At 36.6% G+C, this 14,648-nt stretch overlaps 1 long non-coding RNA gene across 1 annotated transcript; it reads right to left on the bottom strand.

Moving 5' to 3' along the window:
- Nucleotides 1-5,316: 5,316 nt before the first annotated feature.
- On the bottom strand, nt 5,317-6,118 carry LOC127161119 (uncharacterized). The gene is made up of 4 exons (XR_007826940.1): nt 6,017-6,118; nt 5,662-5,762; nt 5,538-5,585; nt 5,317-5,415 (listed from the first exon to the last, which is right to left on the bottom strand). It is a non-coding gene; the product is annotated as an uncharacterized LOC127161119 (long non-coding RNA).
- Nucleotides 6,119-14,648: the final 8,530 nt, after the last annotated feature.

Genomic DNA, 14,648 nt, shown 5'->3' on the forward strand with positions numbered 1-14,648 from the left:
AACATGGGTTAACTTACAGCTCTTATTTTTGAACTCTCAAAGTGCCCCAGATTAATGGATTTAACTTTAAAATATATCAGATTTTCTCCTGGGGGGCATCCCAGAAGGATCCAGGTTTACCCACCAGTGTCTAACAAAATCTTACGTAATTATGGTGTGAGCTCCCATCCACCACTACTAACCCCTGATGTTTTGCCACCAGCCCTAGATGTTTTTAAATCCTAGAAACAGCCCAGATCTGAAGAACCTTTGTTGCTTAAAAGGTTCTATGAGGTGAAAGGTGGTTCTTCAGATTATAAAAAGGTAAGAAACAGATGGTTCTTTAAAGAACCCTTGTCTGAATAATTCTTTGTGGAACCAAAAATGTGACCCTGGACCACAAAACCAGTCTTAAGTCGCTGGGGTTTATTTGTAGCAACAGCCAAAAATACATTGTATGGGTCAAAATTATTGAGTTTTCTTTTATGGCAAAAATCATTAGGAAATTAAGTAAAGATCATGTTCCATGAAGATATTTTGTAAAATTCCTACTGTAAATGTATGAAAACTTAATTTTTGATTAGTCATATACATTGTTAAGAACACTATTTGAAGAACTTTAAAGACAGTTTTCTCAATATTTTGATTTTTTCGCACCCTCGGATTCCTGATTTTTAAATAGTTGTATCTCAGCTAAATATTGCCCTATCCTAACAAACCACACATCAATGGAAAGTTTTTGGAAAGGAATTTTTAAGAGTGTGTAGCCCTTTGAAGCTACATTTAAACTTCAATTTGTAAGTTCAAACTGTTGGGAACTATTGAAGTCCACTGTATGGAGAAAATTCCTGGAATGTTTTCTTCAAAAAACTTGGGGGTGAGTAAATAGGTGTGTTCGAGCTCATGCTGCGCTGCGCAGACCGATCGGCGAGATTAGCCGAAAGCAGTCGGGGAGGAGCTGAAAACGGAGCCGTCAAGTCGGACACGTTGGTGATCTCGTTGCTTCCTCAAACATAGCAGATCACGTGGCGTTTGCCTACTTTATTGCAGATGAACTGGAAGCTATATAATTTCATTTTAAAGTAACTGAACAAATACTGTTTTACAAATCAAGCTTATACTTAATCAAATTATGTTTTGTTTAGTGGTGTTATGTTAGGCTTCTGTAAACAATAAATAATTAGCTGTAATTGCTGTTGGAGTAAGCTACTTGTTTTGTGTTTATAGTACAAATACAAATAAGTTTTTATATTGCATGTTCAACAGTCGTGTAAACCAGCCGCGGCGTTGTGGGTGGGCCTACTGGGCCTGGGCCCACCCACTTGCGCTTGGGCCCACCCTGAGTAACAGTATATATATTAGGGGTGGAGCCGAACCCGAATACGGTATTCGGAAAGGCACAAATAGCGTGTTTTTTACAAATACTTATTTCGAACAAATACTTAAAAAAATATTTGTATTCGGGAACAAGAAAAACTTTATATCAGAAAGCTGCGTTTCCTCATGAGACCGCAGTGCATGAGCATGAGCGAGTGAGTGAGTGACATTCAGGACTCGGAGGGGTTGGGGGCAGGGCTCGAAATTGCGACCGTTTTGGTCGCATATGCTCCCAAAATTTAATCTGCGCGACCTCAAAATATATTTGGAAGCATTTGTGCGAGTGCGAGAAATCGTTGTGGTGCGACTTGTTTTCATTTCTTTACAAAACTTTCGCTAGCCGAACTACTGCCCTGACTGCTGTGAGCTGATAGTGTCAGGATCACCGTTCTCTCATAACTAACTAAACTCGATTTGTACATTCTTAACTTTAATGCAGATTTTAGATATTAGCCGTCAATCACTCCCTGTCACTGACACTGCGCTCCGCTGAAACTCGGAACCGGACGTTTTTTTCTCTCTTAACCAACCTCTGTTCCGGATTTGTACAAACTACATTGCAATTAGGGGTGTGTGATATGACGATTTTTGATTGTGGACACAATCTGCTTTTGAAGAAATATACTATATTTCGTGCTACAGTCTCAATATACTGTACAACGCGGCATACATTCACATCAAATGATAACTCCGCTTCAGAGTTTCACTCACGCAGGGGCGTAATTTCCACTGGGGACACACTTTTCAAAATCCCCTTTGTGTCCCACCACTTTTAAATTGTTTTGTTAAATTAATGTCTTGTATTGTAGAATGGCCGCGCACCGCAGAGAGTTTCGCGCCATCGTTAAAACGAAACCGAAAGTAAAACGCGCGCGCGCATTCAAAAGCAATTTTAATACCCCACGTTTAGAGCGACTCCCCAGTTAACCTTAGCATAGCTTCCCGTCACTCATTAACTTAGTTGAAACTCCTCACATGGATTTGGGCAACCAAATAGAAAAGAGTGTGGCTGCTGCTGAGCCATCTCTTGGTCCTCCACCAGCCAAAAAAAGTGTGTAGAAGTGTAACGCAAAAAAAAATTGATGTTTACGCCTATTTTGAATTTTACTCGTATACAAATACAAATACAAATACTTTTCCCCCCTCAACAAATACAAATACAGATACAAATACCGGCTGCTTTGCACACCCCTAATATATATACTGTATATATATATAAAAAAAACATTGTCGTGAGAATTTTGTTCCGAATGGAACGGTCAGGGAATTAACAGTGCGTGCGCCGCTGCTGTAAATGGAGTTTACCAAATATTCTCTATCGCTCTGCCCGCAATATTCACAATCCAAAGATAGGGAAAAGGAGTTTAACTTTGGTATAGTTTGTGTATACCTGCTTGTTATATACATTTTATATTGAACATATTGACTCCTTAAATTAAGGCCCACCCAAAATTACTACGGCCCATCCAAAGATTAAATCCTGGCGCCGCGCCTGGTGTAAACCTTAATTGTTGGAATCTATCCCAGTTCTACAAAAAACACTGAATGACAATACTTTTGAATTGCAATACATGTGTATATAATAAGTACAATAATAAACTTACGCACAAATCCAATATAAAGAATTTAAGGGGAAAAAATGTACTGCAGTCAAAAGATCGTAAACTATTTACGAAATGGCAGCAAATTGATTTGTTATGCAATTATATGGATTGAAGCACGAAACACTCGTGATCATCGTCATGTGGTGAATGTGGCCAATCATGAGAAGCTGTGACGTCATCACAGCCTGGTGCAGTCGCTCCTGAAATGCTGCGCTGGCTGAGCAAGCCGGCTGTTCTCGAAACGCTCTCGCGTTACTTTGATGCCACACGTGAACGTCACGTGGCGTCGGCGCCAGTTCAAGTCGGACAAAATTTCTAACCGGCATGCACTACTTCAAGTCAGCCGCCGATCGGTCTGCGCAGCGCCGCATGAAGTCGAACGCACCTAATGAAACTCAACCAAAACTTTTACAGTCAACACCGCTAGAGGGCGCACTGAACATGCTTCACAAAGTTCTGTCTTTTACAACAGAGGTCTTTAGTCCTGCTCCTGGGGACCCACCATCCTACAGAATTTAGCTCCAACCCTTATCAAACATACCTGAACCAGCTAGACAATCTTGTCAGGATCTCTTGAAAATACACACGCAGGTGCGCTGAAGTAGGTTGGAAATTTGCAGGGCATTGGGTCCCCAGGAGCAGGGTTGAAGACCTCTGTTTTACAAATACTAAGTGATCGAGAGATGTATTATCTTTATTCGGTTTTAGTATGTGAAAGTCATGCAATGATAAACATAGGTTAACTGACTCAGACAGACAGACAGCATTTCCTATATACTTCCTTTGCACATTGTTTATATATATATATATATATAAAGTTTCTGCTTAAGTTTCAGATTGAAGTTCAGAATGAAAATAGCATGCAGTGTAAAACCTGAAGCTGACATGCTCTGCTTAGCAAACTTAAAGTCATGTAACAGAAGTTATGGCTGACTTATGTCTTGTGACATATTTCAGAGTGAAACAGGTTTTAGAATGTGATAAATTATAGGGCGGGACCTGACTTTATTCATTGATATAGTGAATGTATAAATTCAAGGGTATCTTCAAGGCGTAAATTCAAGGGGTAAATGAGTAGGTATCTTGGTGAATAGGACCTTAAGAGCAGAAAATGCAACTCTTTTATTTCTGTGGCTGTGAGGGATAAACCTAGTCTTTACAATGGTACACTCTAAAAATGCTGGGTTAAAAACAACCCAATTTGGGTTATTTTGGCAACCCAGCGCTGGGTAAAAAAGGGACGAACCCAACACTGGGTTGTTTTGATCCAGCAAGTTGGGCTGAATTATTGACCCAGCATGCTGGGTTGCTTTTTTATGGAGCTAGGCATTAAATCTACAAATCTTGATCATTATAAAAACAGTTTAACACACACAGAATGACTATCAAAAGATAAATGTTTATTAAAAACTACAACAAGAGAAAACATTCAAAAGTAACATGCATGTGAAAAATGCAGAAAAAGTATGGCATTAGCAGGTACAGAGTTTATAAATGAAGCACTGAACATCTGCTGACTATTTTGTCTGGTAAATTCTGTATATTGTATAAAACTACTGTACAAAAAACACTACTTTACAACAATTGTACAATTAGTTAATAGTTTTTCTTTTTTCTTTTTTTAAACAGAAACTAAAAATAAAACCACAACATTAACACTGACATTATAACATTTAACACAAGCAAATGTGTGAAGTATTGTGAGCATGTGTATGAATGAATGTGAACTCCATTTCTACTGAACAACACAGAACAAGCATTTGACATTTTGTTTTTACAGACTATACACTTACGGTTTGTTTCATAGTCCATGATCGCATACAGAACATGCATCACTGCCAATTTTCATTATCTCTTTAAGATAATTGATGTAGTCATGAAGCCCCATCAGCTCAGCAAAGGCATGCAACATCTTTGACATTATCCAGGGTGGCCTCCTCCTTTAAAACCACTGTTGCATCAGTTTGGGGGAAAGATCATTTCTCCTCTTTGTCCAGCATTCATCCCAGTCACCACCTGCTCTTCATCAGTGGCCTAAAAGAGAAAAACATCTAAAAAAGAAAACATTTAGTTAAAATGTAACCATTTTCAAACAGAGGTGCATCAAATTCTGTAAGGATAGGCAACTAGACTGTTTTATAATTTCAACCATATTGTGTGGTTGTTTATTGTCTTTGTCTACCACAGTGCTTTAGAATACAACAGTAGCAGACAACGGTAACATTTATTTTCTAAAACATAATTCCCATCAATCTTAAAAGAATGAAGCTCTCTTATGTCCTTTTAACCTCTACATAAAACATTTTTTTACACTTAGTCAAACAAACAAACAAAAAAAAAATTATGACCTTTACTTGCCTTAAACCACCTTTCCCTCTCTTATGAACGAGCTGAGAATATCACCTCCTCACACAAGCAGGATTCTGTGTCATTAACTCCAAAGTTGGTTTAGGTTCTGCAATGAAAAACACGGACACCAATGGTTTAAATAAAATGTGAACAAGTCATCATACTGTTCAAAATGTGAAGCAAACAGGCAGAAGACAACAGAAACATGTATTTTCAAAAATAACTCACATCAATCCTGAAAGAATGAAGCTCTCCTATGTCTCTGGCTTTCAACATCTACAAAAAAGTAAACATTCTTTTACTACTAGTCAAAAAAATATATAATATGGAATTATGACATTATGACCTTTACTTGTCTTATACTGTCTTTCCCTCTCTTCTGAAGAAGCTGAGGAGATCGCCTCCTCTCACACGCGGCCTTCCGTGCCGTTAACTCCAGAGCTGGTTTGAGTTCTGCAATGAAAAATACGCACATCAATTATTTAATTAAAATGTGAACAAGTACTCATACTATTTTTGCATCAAAATATTAAGTAAACAGGCAGAAGACAATGGAAACATTTATTTTCTACAAATAGCTCGTATCAATCAAAAAAAGAATGAATCTATCCTGATTCTGGCTTTGAACATCTACATAAAACATATTTTTACTCTTAGACACATAAATAAATAAATAAATCAAATAAAAGATAACATTAAATTATTACCTTTACTTGCCTTAAATCACCTTTCCCTCTTTTCTAAAGCTCAGAAAAATTGCCTCCTCACACAAGTAGGTGCCTGTGGTGTTAGCCTCAAAGTTGAGTTCTGCAAAAAAACGGACATCAATGGTTTAAATAAAATGTGAACAAGTCATCATACTCTTGTTGTATCAAAATGTGAAGTAAACAGGCAGGAGACAACAGAAACATGCATTTTCTAAAAATAACCAGCATTAATCCTGAAAGAATGAAGCTCTCCTATGTCTCTGGCTTTCAATCTCTAAAAATGCAACCATTCTTTTACTAATAGTCAAAAAAAGGTGATATTATATGGAATTATGACCTTTACTTGCCTTATACCGTCTTTCCGTCTCTTCTGAAGCCGCCGAGCCGATCGCCTCCTCTCACACGCGGTCTTCCCACTGATCTATATATAAAGACTGGATCGCTCATTGCGTTCTAAACTGCCGTCAGGCAGTGAAGCCACCGGAAGTGTTCGATCCGCCATCTTACTATTCCCTACCGGCAGAGAGCACCATTGACTCACAGCTAACTCGCTGACCCAAAATCACCCGATTTTAAGCGTCTCAGTCACACAGGACTAGTTTTTATGATATGAGTATGTAAATTAATTTTTACCTAAAATCTTATCTGCAGTGTTTATCGTCTTTTCGAGCAGGATAAGCGATGTTTTGAAATCGTTCAGGTGGGTGTGTCAGCTGCGCACTTAACGACACAGTTCTGATCCAACACAAAATATATTTCTTAACGTAAGAAATTATGCAGGAAATAGTAAACATGAACATATATCTGGAATTAGTATCTGAAATTGATTCGAATATACAATAAATAATACAATACAAGCCTGTTATATTGCTCTGTGTTGTATTGAAATTCAGATCTTGGAAATAAAGCTTGATGTCTTTAAATCCATATCAAATGCAATCAGTCAGCGTTATTTCTCCAAGTTATGATGTGCGTATTTTAATGTCCCTAAGTGAGCAACATCTATTTAAAACTCTTAAAGATCGCGCAAATTCTATTATATTAAGTGCCTTATATTACATTTATCTGACTATAACACTACCTGATTTTGCTCAATTTCGTCTACGAAAATAGTCTGAAACAAAGTCACTACTAAGCCGCATCTCTATTCAAACACAGCTGTTCCGTTCATGAATGAACGGGCGTTTTTAAACGTATCTGAGTCACTGATTCAGTTACCCATTCGCTTAATTCCTGAATAAATGATTCAGTGATAAAATCAGTGACTTAACACCATCTGCTGACAGTTTTAGTTTCATTTTTAACGTTTCATTTTCATTTTATCTGTTTAGTTATTTAAATCATTTAATATTCCTATATTTAAAATGTTATATTTAACATTTTTTGCATTATTAACGTTTATTATTAACATTTATCTTAACATGAATGTTATGTAGGCTGAATTAAACGTTTAAATCATTACCTGCTTCAAAATGATGTTAACGAAATCATTGTTGAAACGTGCATTTAGCCTGTAACGTTACGAATAAAAACACTATAACAAAACAGCATAAACACTTATTAACTGTACAAGGCTAATTATATGTATACAAAACATAAATCTAAAAAAAGTTTTCGGAATGAGCATTTTGTCATTTGTAAACATGGTGAACGTCCGATGTTTATCATGTTCATATGATGTTTGCTACTGCAATGTATATGAACGTAACTTTTTAATAAGCAGAGGGAATTCCGGACATTAAACAATAACCGTTTACATGCTTAGGACGTTTGCGTTGTGAGAATGTACAGTGAGACGTCAGATATGAAAACGCTGACTTGTTAGGTGATGTTTTGTCATTAAAGTCGTATTATTTCCTATTCATTCAATAGAATGTTTGCGAATACTAGGGAATAGCAATATGGAGGCGCAGCAGGCCCGGTTCTACGGGGGTGCTTGAGGGTGCTAAGCACCCCCAAACAAAAGCAAAAGCACCCTCAGATAAAATTATTAATAGCGTATTAATTTTTAAATTAATGAACACGCAGACAGATGCACACACATACATAAATTCGCCAAATTAATACGTACACACAAGCTTATAAATAATTATCTTATTTTCATCATGCTTTTAATGCCTCGGCATTTGATTGGTTGTGAGCATTCTCAGTTTGCGATCATGAAGCGTAAGTGACGTGTGATGTGTCTCTTTATTCATTCAATGTGCGTCCAGCTCAGGAAATTCGTTAGCTAACTTTTTACAGTACTTAAAAAAATCGCAATACAATACTCCTGTGATATTGCTAAACTATATGATTTATAAAAGACAAAAATTAATACATGGAATGGGACATTTTTTTATTCCATATCTTGCTTGCTATCATGTTAAACGTGTACTAGTTTTAACGCTGCAAATTCTGTAAAAAATACTGTAAATACACAAGCTGAATTGTTAAAAGCGCACCTCGGGTCATGTGACACGAACCAACCAATCAGTTTCATCCTTTATAGAAACAACATTGAAAACTCAGCCAAGACGGTGAAACAGCTGATCATAGCTGTACAGGGATAGACATTTTTAAAATACATTTTGTAGCAGGGCAGTGCTAGAAAGCCATTTATCATTTAAATGTCTAGAGCGTAGGCCATGGTTGCCTAGTAACGACAGACGCCATGGGAGCGTAACTTAGCGCTTTGGAAAGAACGCGTTTTTAGGCGCGACATGTGAACTGCTCCTAGATGAGCATGCAGTAATAACCTTCACAGTGTATTCTTGATGTTAGATGGCATTTGTTGAAACTACAATTACGATACTAGTGTAGACGATTTATATTACTCAGTCCTATTTGGTGGTACCGTTTTCATACAGTTCCATACATATTTTTTGTGAGCACCCTCACAATTTTCAGAAGCACCCTCAGTGATTTGGTTCTGGAACCGGGCCTGAGGCGCAGTGGCTTCACTTCTATGACGTCATGAGCTATCCAGTTCTCTATTATAGATCAGTGGGTCTTCCGTGTGGTTAACTCCCGGCGCGGGCACAATGAAGACTCAAAGCTCAACAAGTCTGAAATATTACATGCAAAACATTACTTTTAACAATTAAAACTTAATGAGCCTTAAAATAATTAAGCTAGTCTTCATTACACGACGCCATTTTCTTTAGGAAACTACTTTAAGTTTAATCGCGGGAAAAAAAGTTTACGAATTAACATGTAAATCGGTTAACGCTCCTCTATTAACACCTAAATCTTGTATAAATATGACATATGAAACTCACAGACGTTTTATTAAAGCTATCTCTTCCGTTCAATAGAAGAGGCCGTTATGACTATTTCTGAGGCGAAAACCGCGTCAGCGTATTTTCCAATAAAAGCTCATTTCCGACTTTTCCCGCGTTCCATTAAGTCTCAAAATACTCCCGGACACACATAATGAATGATGATTTTACATTCTTTAATCTTTACTTACCGAAAATCGTCCTTCACTCGCTTCCATCTGCAGACGCTGAGAAAATGGCGGCTTCTCGCACTTTTTGACGTACGGTGGACACGACGTGCCTGCTCTCTCTAGAGTCCGCGTTCCTAACCCAGCACCGCTGGGTTATAAATTAAGACCAGTTTTAACCCAAAATTGGGTTAAATTAACCCAGTGTTCTTACCCAGCGGTCTCAACCCAGCATTTGGGTTGAAAAAACAACCCAGCGTTTTTTAGAGTGTACACATTGTATATAAAGCCCTACATATACTTCCCATAAGTCATAGCAAACTGTTTTATTTTTGAATGCATTTAGTTACATTAATTACAATAAATTACATTATATAAAGAAAAATTGATGATGTGCCATTGAATTATTAGAAAATTCATGCACACCTAAGGTGGTTTTGGTGGGTTTTTTTAAGGTATCTAAAAGCTATTACAAAAGTAGACATACTAAACACATTTCTTGAAGTAATAAATGTTAAAATAAAACACTGCAAAATCTTCACTGTATACATTAAATATGATTCTTATTAATATTAATAAGTGATTCAGTCAAGAAAAGTGAGTTATTTTCTCTTTTTCTTTTGTTGTTTGATTAATATTTATGACGCGGTCGGCGGCTGCAGGTTTACGCTGCTGTCGCTTTAAGATCTGACACACAGATCAAATATTTTGACTCATCAGTATTTCTCCCAGCTGTTCAGGTTTACTTAAGACAAACCCGACTTTTTTCACACGAATAGTGTCTAAGACGAGCATGTGTGTAGCAATAACAGAACCTATTAGAAGCGAAAGAGAATTCGACATTCACACACTGACTGAGAGGCGCGTTTTGTGAGCGCGCTTTGTGTGTGTGCGCACATAAACTTGTGGGCTTTCAAGTAGCCTACTGGACAACAGTTAAAAACACATGCGAATACTGAATTTATAGAGTCAGTGACATTTCCCTTAACTGTCTCTGGACTCGGATGGACTCGGCATATTTTCCGAGTCCGAAAGGCTCGAGTCCGAGTCAAGTCCGAGTAAAAATGCAAATGCAAATGCAAAAAAATTCAGTTAAATAAAAGTTAAATAAATTTAAATTTATATTACTTACATTACAATTAGTGTAGTATTTAGGGTTAAATAGAGAAAAGGGTTTTAAATCCCAATGCAAAGAGACAAATTAGAGTCATCATTTTATGCCATGGTTTACCCACTGCCTGTATGGCTCTTTACTAAATATACATGTATCTAGAATATTGATGAGTTTTCCCTCCGAAATCTTGTTTCAATAAACATAATATACAATGGTATACTGTCTAGAGATTTTAATATTTCAGAAATGTGATTTTAAACCAGATATGAAACTACAAACGGTTTGTTTTTGAAGATAACCATCATTAACCTTTACAGAATGCTACTGAAAATAAAGGCAAGAAAGTCATTTTTTGAAAAATAAATAAATAAATAAATAAATAAATAAATAAATAAATAAATAAATCTGTTTGGGGCAGTAAGAGATGCTTTTCTTTTAAAATGTATCAATCTCCACAAAAATATTACGTAGCACAATGGTTTTCAACATTAATAATCATAAGAAATGTTTCTTGAACAGCAAATCAGCATATTAGAATGATTTCCAGCTGTGCATCACTGAAAAAAAAATTTAAACAGTAATAATATTTCACAATATGACTTGTTTACTGTATATTGCCTTGGTGAGCATAAAGGCTAATGTTTTGAAAAATATCTATAGTATTTATAATATAAGATTTATACAGATATTTGCATTTCTAATACTTCACAGATGTAAATGGTTTTATTTGAATACTGTCCATACATCTATATTGTACTTCTCAGCATAGTGCTCTCATGAACGCGCGTCCACAAGTGATGCAGAGACGAAAATGTGGAATAAAGTCGATATTTTTTATTTCTTTGCGCAAATAAGTATTCGTTAGGGATGTGTCCAACGACGCTTTTGAAGCAGTGAGGCTTTTACAACAAACTGCGTTGATGTTTCAAAGCTTTTGATACAGTTTTTCTACTCCGCCATCTGGTGGTCAATAAAAATTCTTACACAAAATGTGTCATTCAGGTGTTTTGTTCATTAGAGTGTCATACGGTTTATTTGTGAGTTTTATAAGCATATTTGTCATTAGCAAGGTGGCGCGTGTGTGCAGCGATAGAATTTCCAAAATGTATTGTATATTGCCAAAACACTGACAAAGACTTTATGTTCTTCATTTTTTTTTTCTACCTGCATCAAATTTCTGTCTTTTCACCTCATAAATAGAATGTTTAATATGCCAATAAATTAGATCAACATATAACTGCAAGGCTGTCACGTACATATATATATATATATATATATATATATATATATATATATATATATATATATAGTCAAGTCAGGTATTGAGGGTGGAGGAAACACTTATTCACTCAGACCTGGGACTTGAACCCACAACCTTTCAGTTACAAGTCCAACTCCCTAACCATTAGGCCACGGCTGCCCCTTAAAAAAGTAATTATGCAGTCGAGATTCCCACATTTGGGGAATTCGCAGCGGTCAGCACAGCCTCGCCCTGGGTGTGTGTTGAAAACTCAAAACGTGTGTGTACACTATAGGTGTCAATCATAGACTGTAAAAAACATGGACGTAATGTCCGTGACGTCACCCGTAGGTTTCTGAAGATCATTTTGAAGCTCTTAGTGAGCGGGAGTCAGCCGTCGCCATCTTGGAATCGCGTCATGGCACGTCACTCCCGGATAATCGAAAATTGGCAAATAGGCCGGACGTGGGTTGAGCTGGTTGCTGAAACCACGCCCGCCTAGCGCGACGGTGGTGACAGCAGCGGCAATCCACCTGTCTCTTAAGTGGCCACGCCCTAAATTATGCAGAACTTTAAGGCTTAATATAAATTAAACGGATGAGTTATACAAAAATTCACCCCCCTCACAGTTGACATGAAGGGCAAAATTAGCTATACAGACCAAAACCACTTTTTGAACCAGGCTGTAAACATTTTTTTTTTTTTTCTGCTGTGAAGTTGGGCATTTTAACATGGGGAGTCTATGGGACTGACTCCCTTTTGCAGCCAGTCTCTAGCGGCCAGTCGATGAATTGCAGTTTTAGTCACTTCCGTGTTGGCTTCAAGAGGGAGACCGGGGGGTTGCCACTTGGTGTCAATCTACCCATCCCTAGTATTCACGTAGATATGTAAAATTACAGTTGAACTAATGTCATATGGACTACTTGTAGTACTCCTGCTGTCTATGGGAGGGTCGGAGACCCCTCGGATTTCATAAAAATATCTTAAATTGTGTTCCAAAGATGAACAAAGATCTTATGGGTTTGGAACAACATGAGGGTAAGTAATTAATGACAGAATTTTCATTTTGGGGTGAACTAATTTTTTAACATTTTGCCCCAAATATTCTTCAATAAATGCATTGTCAAGCAACAAGTCAAATGGTCCTCAATGTTATGATCACTTCTACAAAGACCCAAACATAACACATTTCATGCTAAAATGCCTCTTAAATATTTTCCTTTTCACATACCTCATTAAGTGTTAAATACAACAACATGCATTTTTGCAGCTTCTAACACTTGTGGTTGGAGCTCATCAGCCAAATGGCAGATATAGCTACAATGGCTGTGAACTTTTACCACATGGATGGTTGTCAGATGGCTTCAGGTTTTGCACTGCATACCATTTTCAGCCTGAAAACTTTCATCTGAAACTTCAGCAGAAACTTATCTAGAAAAAAAAAAAAAAATGTAATGTGCAATGAAAATTGCAAAGAGCTATGGAAGCATAGAAAATACTGTAGTGAACCTCCAATTTTTACTAAGAGGTTCAAACAGACATTTATGGAGGACAAAGAGGTGCATCAACGCCAAAGAGCTTGATAGAAAAACAGCTTACTTTATTAACAATGTTATTCAGAAAGAGAACTATATATAAATAACATTTAAATAAGTTCATCAAACATTAACCTGTACGCCTTTGCTAGGGCAAACAGTCTTAACCAGTTGACAACCAGCACTGCACTTCACTACACTCCAGTGATTAAACCTGCCCCACACTTGAGTGATAAATATGGAGTTATTTATGTGCCAAAATTAACAAACAAATACAGTGTTTTGCAAACAAACACAATCTGCTTTGGAAAGAAAAAATCGACTTTCAAACAAACAAAAAGTAATATGTACAAACACAAGTCAATTTAAGAGAAAATGCAGATGTATAACAAATATATGCATTGTGTGTTGCAAATATATATATATATATTTTTATGAGGAAAACTTGGCTTTCTCATACGTGTGCAGATTTTCTCACAAATGCGCCCAACCTATTTTCTCACAAATGCAATGGAGCAACTTCCTTTTCCAAAACAGCAGAAGGCGCTATCGGTCAATTTACTCTATTCTCCCGAGACCTCAAACAACGTGTTTATATGGTTTACCCTTATGTCCCAGAGGAATATGAGCGGGGAACAGGTGAGTTTCTGTCTTACTATATTTATAATTAACCATTTGATGTTTTCACAATGCTGAATCTACCACAATGTCAGTAAAATTCACAATATCTGCTTTAAAGTTGTTAACGCTACTGATCAGTTAATGGCTTGGCATGGCTAAACATTTAAGCTAGGCCTTTTTAACATTTATCCGTTCTCCGTACCTATGCTGGATCGCGGGATATAAAAAATATACTTTTATGTAATTTGTCCATATACGATTTTTTGTTGCTGCACAGAACATTAAGCAGATAACACTTTACAATAACAGTACATGAATGATCATGCATTAATACGTGAATTAGTAATTTCTTGACAATGAACTAATGATTAGTTAAGACATGTATTAATCAAGAACTAATGAACAACTAATGTAACTGTGACATGAGTCATATGAATTACTGCATGAATGCAGTACTGCAGCACCACCTTAATTACATGTTAGTTCCTGCATGTTAGTTAATAAGTATACTGTGCAGCTCTAGTGTTGTTATACCCCTAACATATATTAAAAAAATTTTTTAATATGTTTTCACTTTCACTTTCAATAAGTGCATACTCTGGCTGTTGATAAAAAGAAAGTGAAAACATATTAAAGATTATTTTTAATATATGTTAGGGGTATAACAATATAGTAAGACAGAAACTCACGCTCAT

Source organism: Labeo rohita, unplaced genomic scaffold, assembly GCF_022985175.1.
Source record: "Labeo rohita strain BAU-BD-2019 unplaced genomic scaffold, IGBB_LRoh.1.0 scaffold_553, whole genome shotgun sequence".
Taxonomy (NCBI): domain Eukaryota; kingdom Metazoa; phylum Chordata; class Actinopteri; order Cypriniformes; family Cyprinidae; genus Labeo; species Labeo rohita.